Source organism: Echinops telfairi, unplaced genomic scaffold (assembly GCF_000313985.2).
Source record: "Echinops telfairi isolate 266 unplaced genomic scaffold, ASM31398v2 ScPeMD7_443;HRSCAF=831, whole genome shotgun sequence".
Taxonomy (NCBI): domain Eukaryota; kingdom Metazoa; phylum Chordata; class Mammalia; order Afrosoricida; family Tenrecidae; genus Echinops; species Echinops telfairi.
Genome location: NW_022104341.1, coordinates 23,592,120 through 23,602,846, shown reverse-complemented (window position 1 = coordinate 23,602,846; position 10,727 = coordinate 23,592,120). Strand labels below are relative to the sequence as shown.

The window sequence follows — 10,727 nt, the reverse complement described above, 5'->3', positions numbered from 1 at the left end:
ATACCAGGAGGGTAGAGGGAAGGTGGGGGAGAAAGGGGGAACAGATGAAAATGATCGACATATAACCACCACCACCCCCACACACACACACACTCCTGGGGGGTGGGGTGAACAACAAAAAAGTGGATGAAGGGAGACAGTGGTTGGTGTAAGACATTAAATTTTTTAAAAATAAATTATCAAGGATTCATGAGGGAGGGAGGGTGGTGAGGGGAGGGAAAAATGAGGAGCTGATACCAAGGGCTCAAGTAGAAAGAAAATGTTTTGGAAATGATGATGGCAGTATATGTACAAATGTGCTTGATACAATGGATGGATGTATGGATTGTGATAAGAGCTGTACAAGCTCCCAATAAAAAGATTTAAAAAATAAAAGGTAAGAAAATAAATAAATAACTGTCTCATAGGATTTCTAATATTGCATCTTTATGGAAGCAGCCTGCCTTATCTTCCCCCCACAGAATGGCTGGTAGGTTTGAACAACTCATCTTAAAAGTTAGCAGAAGAGTGTTTTAGTACTGTATCACCAGTATATATAATAATAAATATATTACTTATTCTACCTATTTGTTTATATAATTAGAATTAGATTGGCGAGAAAGAATTTTTTTTAATTGGCTTTTATATGTGCCAGTCAAAAATGACCTTTTCTACTTCTTTCTCCAAGTACATTTTATATATATATATATATATATACACACACACACAAATATTTACATATACTTGATGCAAACTTAGTTTAAGGTGAATTTATCTCAGACACACTTTTCCAAATATGCTTCCAATGATATACCAATGAAATGCCTGATCAATTTCAAATTTAACAAAAAAACCCTTCTTTTTAGGCAATTATGGGAAGTAGCATATTAATGAAAACTACATAGAAGTAACTGCTTTAATTTTCAAAATGACCATATTTTCGTTTTCAAGCTGTAAATAAAGTAAAATAAATTACGTGTCTGCACTGTATACTCGAAAGCCAGCCAAGCTCACCGACAGTCTTTCAAATCCATTGGCATCATCTTTTCCTCAGCCCAGGCTCTGTCCTCCTCAAGGGTGTGGTGGGCGTCTCAGTCTCCCTTATTTTGGCTTATCAGCTGCCACCGAGTCAGCCCCACTCATGGCGACCCCTGTGCGCAGAGTAGAGCTGGGCTTTTCTTGAAGGCTGTGATCTTTTTGGAGCAGACCACCAGGCCTTTCTTCTGCACTTCCTCTGGCTGGCTTCGAACGGCCACCTTTGCAACCAGTTGTCAAGTGCTTCGCTGTTTGTGTCATCCAGGAACAGCTTTGCTCTTTCATTGTTCATCTGCCGCCTTAGCTGTGTCTTTCTAAAACTCTTTTCTGCTGCCACCAAGTTGGGGGTTATTTTATTTTATTTTGTTTACTTTTAAAGAACACACAAATGATCTCTTTGTCTTTATCGGACCATACATTATCTTAAAAGAAAAACACACAGAGAGCAAATATACCATGACACATGAAGTTCACATATCAGGGTGTATTTCATTAATACAATATTAAACATGCTATCTACCGATAATAAGCATCTGTGTATGCAGGTTCTCAGTGGTCTCTCACAGCCACTGTATGAATTATTTTCTCCATTTCCACTATTTTCTCCATTTTCTATGTGAGAAAACGGGGCTCCAGCTTACTAAGTCAGCACTGCGGGTGTGAAACTGGACTCCTTCTGGATGCACTGTAGCCATCTGGCACTTTCAGGAATACAATCATACTCGCCATTGCATGCTTGCAGGCAACATTCTATGGCACATGGAGTTATTAGCGTTTTAACCACTTTGTCTTACATACTTTGGGCATGTGGTCCGGAGCAGTAGAGGGGCAGTGAAGGAGATGAAGGCCCGCAAGGAGATGGGTTGACACGGCGGCATCAACAATGGCTCAAGCATGGGGACAATTGTGAGGATGATGCAGGACCCAGCAGTGTGGCATGCCTAAGGTCACTATGGACCTTAGACACCAGGGTGTCTAACAACAACAGAGTCCAGAAACCCCAGCCAGAGGTTAGGGACAACAGAGAACGAACACAACAGCTTTCCCAATGCTACCTGCGTCTTTCATGTCTCTTGTATGCAAAGTGACACACTGTGTGTGTCAGGCCTTGTGAGTCAGAGTTGACTTGGCAGCAGGGAGTGTGCTGAATCGTTAATCACTGACGCTTACTGTCCTTTTACCCTCAGCCTGGAAAACATGCTCATATTTCTCTTAAAGTTTTTTTAAAGCCAAAGTCACTAACACCCTCTGTTATGGGCTCTATTGTGTCTCCCCTTGCCCTCCATTCCCACACACATAAATATGTGTTGTCAATAGTATCTTCTATGCTTATGATCACAGTCCCATTTGGAAATGGGTTGTCTTTTATGTTAATGAGGCAGGAGTAGTGTACGGTGCCCAGTAGATTTGCACTCATAGAAACCCTATTGGGCAGAGCAGAACTGCCCCATAGAGTTGCCCAGTCTGAATCGTTATGGAAGCCGGTGACCACATCTTTCTGGAGCAGAGCAGTTGGGTTTGCGTAGCAGGCCACCTGGCTAGCAACGGCGCTTCCTCACTGCGCCACTAGGGGTCCTTTCGGCTACAGTAGCTCTTAGATGCCTAAGACACCTGTGTCAGTCAGTCTGGCGCAGTGTAATTCCTTTAAACTACCAGGCAGGCCCAGCCCAGCCACGCTACAACGACAGCCCGGCCTTGTTATTTATTTAACCACACCGTTTATTCCTTTGCCAGGGCTCCTTCCATTCCGTGTCTATGTGTATGCCGTTGCACGTTGTCATGGATCTCTGCTCAGGAACAGCAGTTATATTTCAGATGTCGCGAGCCTGTCATCCTGAGTGTGTGTAGCCAAGCAGCCTGTTTGGGGTGGACAATGTGAAGGACCCTGCCCGGAAGTAGGGAAGGCAACATACCGGGCAGCGGAAGTCAGGTGCTGGCATGTCTCTCTTGCGCCCATTATCTACTTCTTTATTAGATAGAGCAGTGGTTCTCAACCTTCCTAATGCCGCGACCCTTTATTACAGTTCTTCATGTTGTGGTGCCCCCCAATCATAATACTATTTTCATTGCTACTTCATAACTAATTTTGCTACTGTTATGAATCATAATGTAAATAATCATAATGTAGATATCTGATATGCAGGATGTATTTTCTTTCTTTTTTATTTTGGATTAGCTTTATTTTATTTTTTTAAAACATTTTATTAGGGGCTCATACAACTGTTATCCCAATCCATACACACATCAATTGTGTAAAGCGCATTTGTACATCATTTCTCAAAACATTTTCTCTCCATTTAAACCCCCGACATTAGGTCCTCATTTTTCCCCTCCCTCCCCGCTCCCCCCTCCCGCATGAGCCCTTGATAGTTTATAAATGGGTATTTTGTCATATCTTGCCCTGTCCGATGTCTCCCTTCACCCACTTTTCAGATGTATTTTCATTGTTACAATGACCCCATTGTTATAAACTCTACAGCCATGGAGCAGCTTCCAACTCACAGGAGCCCTGGGGTCATCTTTATGGAAATACAGGCTGTAGCGTCGTTTCTTCATTGAGTCGTGGATTAGCAGCTAAATGCTTTCAGGATATTAAGTAACCTTTATGATATCAAGGAACCTATATACAGATTATAATAGGCATTAATTGTATTTCTTACATCACCTTTATTCCTCTCCCAATTTTTTACCATCAAATGAAAATTATTTTTGCCATTCTTTCTACTCCCATTCTACCATTTTACATTGGAGTGGATGGTGTGGGGGATCTACCAGTAAATAGGGGAAGGCCGGCCCTTGCAAGCCAGCACGCAGTGTAGCAGAAGCCAGGCATCTGTGAGGAACAGAAAGTTCCTCCCCAGGTTGTCGCCCATAATAGATGCCAAACCTAAGGTGCTGCTTGCAAACACTGGCTGTACACTTGGAGGTCAACTGCTTAAAGGTTATCTGCCTGAAGGTTACCAGGCACCCAGAGCAATAGAACCCTATAGTCTGCACCAACCAAAGTAGAGCCACTCCCTTCTGATAAGGATAATGGGTGGTGCCCCTGAAGGAGAACCCAGAGAGACTGTCCCACCCTAAGTAGAGCCCACTCCCTTCCGATAAGGATACTGGATTGTTCCCTTGAAGGAGAGCACCAAGACACCTAAGGTCAAGCCAACTCAGAGACAACCACAGTTAGGCTGCCTCTTGACTCTAAAGCCCCTCTTGTTACATGTGTGCCTTCCTGTCATATGTATGCCCCTATTGTCTCCCCTTCCTATTGCATGTATACCCCTAGCTTGTCCCCTTCCTGTCACATGTATGTCTATTGTACAACCCCTTCTTGTTACGTATGTGGTCACGTGTCATTAAGGGGGCTTGCATGCCCATAGAGTGTACATAAGCCTTGGTTGGAAATATATCCTCTCTCTCTGTGCGGACCTGGCTGCGGAAATCGCGACCATCCTGGAGGTGAGCATTCTCATGCTTTATCTTGTCTGAGGTCTCATTAATTTTACCCTCAATTACACAACCGCCCCTTGGACCCATTCGGGTGTAGGGGCTAGTCCCCCACAGGCATCCTCGCGGTGTGTGCTTGACTCGCACAGCCTTTGTGTGGGAGTTCTGAGCCTACTTCAAGAGCCCTGGCATCCTTTGCTCTCTTAGAAAATTGGGTCATCCTACAAAGAGACCTGGACCAGCTTATCTGAGGATGTGGGGCTGTGTATACAGAGAGACCCAAGTGGCATGGAATACCAACTCAGCAGGACTTGCTACATAATTTGTCAGCCTTTCGTTGCAAAATTATTAAGAATTTCAAGAGGGTTGCAGCAGAGCACGAAAGGGAGAATGGGACCCTGCTGAGCTGGATGGGGTGCTGCTGTACAAATTGTATACCCATGAAGCCAACCGGACCACTAAAGACTCCGTCCTGGACCATCCAAAGAGAAGAACCTCGCAGCAAAGTGCAGCCTGAATTGCTGACCTATAGAATACTTAGCTAACAAACATTTCAAACCACGAAGCGTTGTGATTGTTGGTTAAGCAGCAATGAATAACCAAATACATCCTCCCTTATTTCGTATCCTGGATAATTAAAGCCTGACTCATTCAACCTCACCTATATTTTTGACCCCATATTCTGAGGCCTGAGGCATTCCTTGGGCTTGATACTTTCTTCTGTGAGCTCTTCTTACCCAGGAATAGGGTTGTGGAGTCAGACTGTCTGGGTTTTAAATTCTAGCTCCTCTCCATTTTAATGGTGTGAACTTGGATACAATATTTTATTACTTTGTGGCTCTATTTTCTCATCTCTAAAATAGAGGTAACTTTACCTTACTAGGGTCTGTGAAGGTTAAATGAGAGGATGCATGCATATCACTTAGCACAGTGCTTGGGGTAAAATACGGACTCCGTGAAGGAGCTTTGGATTCAACCACATGTGATTGAGGATAAAACCTGCCTGGAACATAGGAGTGAAGAACAGACTCGATCCCAGTGAAGCTAGGATGTAGTGTGGGGTGAAAACTTCAAGCTGTGTAGCCAGATTTACTTCACACCTCAGCTCAGCTCTGCACTGGATCTCAATGTCACCAACTATAGAATGGGAGTTCTCAAATAGCATCGCTCTGAGGATTAAATGAGGCTAAAGAGGGTCACAGTAGAGCAGGCACATGAATGGCGCCTGCTCCGTGGTAGATGAAATGTAAATGTGGGTTGGAAAGGCTAGCCAAGATCACCCCAAGGAGTTGTTGTTGCTAGTTGACTTTGATTTGATTCTGACCCATGGTGACCCCCCTTGTGTGCAGAGTAGACTTGCTCCATATTGTTTTCAAGACCATGGCTTTTTGAAAGCCCGTAGCCAGACTGCCTTTCAGGCACTTCTGCAAGTTCAGACCCTCAACTTTTCACCTAGTAGTTGGGGGCTTAGCTATTTTTATCACCCAGGGTTGCTCTTTGAGGAAAGAATGGCCAAATAGAGAGTAGAGCAGATACGAGGCTGTAAACAAGTAATGATCTAGGAGATCAGGAGCCAAAAAGGTGATGAAGAGATGAAGTTTGGAAGGCAAGGCAGAAAGGGAAGCTCTAGACTTCGGTGGCTGCATCAGAAGGTCTAGGAGATACGGACCTCCTCAAGCGCCCTGCGACTACAGAGAGTTCCAGCAAGCCTCACTTGCTCTTCACCTCTGAGGGCTCCTTCCGTGTATGTTCCTTCTTGTCTTTCCCTTCCCCATTTCTCAAAGAACCCGTTCATTCACCGGTGATTTCCTGAGCACTTGGGAATACAATAGTGAATAACAGACTGGTTTCTTATCCCCACAGAGCTTCAGATCACAGATTTAGCAGTTTGGCTGGGAACCTGAACACTTCATGAGCAGGGTGATGGAGGAAGACACAGAGCAGTTAGACAACTGCATCTAAAAGGAACAACTTACAGATCAAAGAAAGCTTCCTGGAGGAAGAAGTTACATGTCAGGAGAAGCCTGAAGGGCAGGTGAGTAGGCATCAACTCAGCCTGTGCGCGGAGAGGCTGTGGTTCCTGTGATTGGAAGGGGGGCATCCTTCTAGCCCAATCACCAGCATCTACAAATACCTGTCAGGAAGAGGAACCTAGGACCGTGAGGACTTTAACGTAGTTCAGTTTTGCTTAAAAACAGTTAGAAACCAGAAGTGGTGAGAGGAGGCTTAAGGGACTGACTATGATGAAACCTGTTCACCTGGTTGAGGGCTTTGGACTTTATCCTAAGGGCACTGGGAAGACATTCAAGTATTGAAGCCAAGCAGTGACATTTAGAAAGAGTTCCCTGATCACCAGGTGGCAAATAGAAGAGACACCCTTTGTGTAGAGGACAGAAGGTTCATGCTTTTTTTTTTTTTTAAGTTTTATTGGAATATAGGCTGGCCCATTCTTCAAGCATGGTCTGTCGTTGCTTCATAGTCCCGGCTGCACAGCTGGGCAACCATGACAGAGACGGTCTGGCTCTCAAAATGCCAAGTGTCTGCTATCTGGCACCGTCATAGAAAGTTTGTGGATCTTCAGGACACCAACTTTTGCCCTTGAATCTAGGGTGCGAGATTGGTGGCCAATGTGAGGCAAAGCAAGCTGGAATGCTAGAGAGTTTATGGCAGACACTCCGTGGCGGAGAAAAGGGAGCCCCAGATGCCAGTTGGGATTGCCCCTGGGTTTGGGTGTCTGTTTACTTTTAAGTGAGAGGAGATTGATTGGAGCCTCTGTGGCGCAATGTTTAAAAAGCACCTTAGCTCCCCAAGTGCTCGGCCAGATTCCTTTAGGAGCCCACGATGTTGGCCTCGCCTTCAGCTCCGTTCCTGCGTCCCGGTCAGTCGCACCCTTCTGAGAGTAGTGTTCTGGTTGTGCAGCTTTCGGCCTTGTCGTGGAACTCAACTCCACTCGCCAACTTCTTCACTGCGTGTGTGCCATGTGGGGAGTTGGTAGGGGTTTGGGGATAGTAGAAAGCTTATTGAAGATTTGAGAGAAATGAAGGGTGTTGAAGACGTGCAAATAATTTATGCTACTGTATATTTTCAAAGGTGTTTTCGGTGTGCCGTGTGGTTATTCCGCCTTCTGTCCTGCCGTTTCCCTCCTCTTGGTGCTCCAACCCCGTCCGTAAGCCCAACTGCATTTCTAAGGTACAGCAATCTATCTTTTTGTTAGCTACTCCTAATGATTCCTCACGGTGTTTTCCTCCGAGAAGAATTCTAGAAACAGGTATCGGAACAATTGGTTTCTCTTGCTCGAATAATAAGGTAAGGTGCCCTGGCGGTGTGGTGGCTATGCACTGGGCTGCCAACCACAAGGTCAGTATTGCGACTGCCAGTTGACCAGTAGGAGAAAGACAAGACTTTCCAGTAGAGCACCGATGAAACGCACAGTTCCTCTGGTTCTCTGAGGCTTTCTCACCCCCCCACGATCATGACCCCAGTCCTGCCTTTCAGTTCTGACTAGACCCAAGCATGTACACTGGCACAGATACGAGCTTACGACACGGGATCCAGGTCAGATACCCACCCCCCCAGGAACAGAAGTGGGGGTAGAAATACCAGGAGGGTAGAGGGAAGGTGGGTGGAGGAAGGGAGGAAAGCAGAACCGATCACAATGATAGATGTATAACAACCCCACACACACGTACCAGAGGGATGAACAACAGAAACGGGTGAAGGGAGACAGTGGTCAGTGTAAGATATGACAATAATAATTTATAATTTATCAAGGGTTCACAAGGGTGGTGGTGGGGGGGAGAGGAGCTGATACCAATGTCTCAACTAGAAATTGTTTTGAAAATGATGATGACAACAGATGTACAGATGCACTTGATGCAATTGATGTATGGATTGTTGTAAGAGCTATAAGAGGCCCCAATAAAATGATTTATTTTAAACAAAGAGAGAGTCTCAGAAACTCAGGTGCAGTTCTACCCTGTCCTATAGGAATCAACTCAAGGGCAGTGAGGGTGGTTTAGAGTTAGTCCTAAGATACCTTGGACCTAGGGTTGGGTATGAAGCCGCAAGATGACTCATCCAACAGGACTAGCCAGAAAAGGAGGTAGTCCGAGGAGGCATCGTGAAGCAGAAGGCCATGGTCATGTCCACAGGAGCAGTGTAAATATCAGACTCAGACACAAGCTTACAAATAAAATAAGAGTCTGGGGATCTGAAACAAAGAAAACAACCTGAAGGATTGTATTGTAGACTTGACTCATTGTACGATGAGATTGCATCCTTAACATAATTTACGTACTGATATTGCTAGCTGCCATGGAGTTAACCCTGGCTAACCCCTGGTGACCTCATGCACTGTAGGACCAAACACAGCTTAGTCTGGTGCCATCTCTATGGTCGTTTGCATTGTGATCCATGACCATTGGCTTCATAAGGCTTTTGCTGCCTGACTTTTGGAAGCAGATTGGCAGGGTTTTCTACCTAGCCTATCTTAGTCTGGAAGTTCTACTGAAACCTGTTAAGTGTCATAGCAATACATAATTCATCACTGGCTACTTACACATTGCCAAGCACACAGTAGGAAGACAAGAAATGTTTGATAAACTGAGCCCTTACCCTCGTGGCATTTCTGAAATCTGCTTTTCTCTGTTCTGCCTGGAACATGACTGTTTTGATCCTATGAGCAATCTACTATGTCCAAATGCAGTGACATTGGTTTTGTTTTTAAAAACCCTAGAGTACCAGTGGATATTTTTAGCATGTTCTCATTTCTAAAGGACCCTAACTTGGTCTCAATTAATTTGTATCACAACAGCCATGACAATGCTATTCCCCTAACTTACTGAATGCCTACTAATTTAAAGTGCATGACCAGAGGCTTACCTATGCCCTTTCATGGTAGCTTCATAATGTTCAGACTGTATTCATTTTATAGATGAGGAGACTTGGGCTCAAAGAGTATTTCCTTCCTAACATCGTAATAAGTGGCATTTTTTCCCCAACTTCAAAACCTTTGCTCTCATAACATTAGGACTTGCAGTCTCATAACTGGTTTCCCACCTTCATTTTCTAAACCTTTGATCTGATTTTCCTCTAAAAATGATTCATTGTGTTCCCAGCTCTTCCTGAATAGAGGCTATACAACTCTGTGTGGCATAATTTGTGTCTTCATAAGTCAGACCTGTGGGAAACAGAGTTCTCCCAAGTTGTCTCCCCCAGATATATGCCAAACCTAGCTGCTTGCAAAACATGGTAAACGACTATACACTTGGATGTCAATGAAAGTAGGTCAGAGGTTATTCATTCATTTTTTTTAAATCTTTTTGTGTGTGTGTGTGTAGAAGTTATTCTTTCTAAGGGTTATTAGCCATTTAGAGCAATCAGACTGTAGTCTGTCCCACCCTAAGCTAGGGCCCACTCCCTTCTGATAAGGATAGCAGATTGTTTCCCTGAAGGAGAGCCCAGGGAGGTCAAGTCCACTCAAGGGTGACCAACTTAGGCTGCCATATTGAGTCTAGGGTCTGACATTCTTGTCACATGTATACCTCTAGGCCCTCCCCTTCTTATTACATGTACACCTCTAGCTCATTCTCTTTCTGTTATGCTTATGCCTATTGTACATCCCCTTCCTGTGATGTGTGTCTTTACCTGTAATTAGGGGGCGTCCATGCCCCCAAAGATAAAATAGCCTTGGTTAGCAATAAATCCCTCTCTCGCCCTCTCACTCATCTCCCACCTCCACGTGGACCACCAAGAGGAGCTGAGGTGAGCATGCTATGCTACCATGAAATGTGTCTGACTTTATTTTGCTCACTCTCTCTCATCTCTCCTACTTCTCAATGACTTTATTATAATCTTTATATATCTTAACTGTACAATTGTGCCTACCGAACTCGTGATCAGTTGTGGGGGGCTGGCCTATTTTAGTGCCCTAATCTGCTGCTGCTGTTTCCTCAAACATGTACTGAATTCCAAGCGTTTGTGTTGGTGGGCACATGCCGAGCTCTCCCATGCTTCTAGGTTTTGTACATTCTTTCTCTTTCTGGACTTTTTCTTGCCTCTCCAGCTTCCTGGACCTTAGAACCAGAGGCCCACATTCTCATCAAGTTCTCTTGTGAGAGCTCATCTCCCTGAGTTTCGCTTTGCCTGCTGGGAATATTGAGGTTAGACGTACTTCCTACGCTTTGGAAACAGTATCTGGGATGAATTGTGCCTTTGGCATTCACTGGCTCTATTACCTTGGGAAAGTTGCCTGGTTTAGCTCAGCCTTGGGG

At 44.7% G+C, this 10,727-nt stretch overlaps 1 protein-coding gene across 1 annotated transcript in view; it reads left to right on the top strand.

Moving 5' to 3' along the window:
- LOC101649888 (TLC domain-containing protein 4) overlaps positions 1-10,727 on the top strand; it is a 107,463-nt gene that overhangs the window by 1,308 nt on the left and 95,428 nt on the right. Inside the window, exons 2-3 of the mRNA XM_004699569.2 lie at positions 6,319-6,490; positions 7,546-7,644. The gene's annotated coding sequence lies outside the window, so the exon portion shown is untranslated. The remainder of the gene's footprint in view (positions 1-6,318; positions 6,491-7,545; positions 7,645-10,727) is intronic.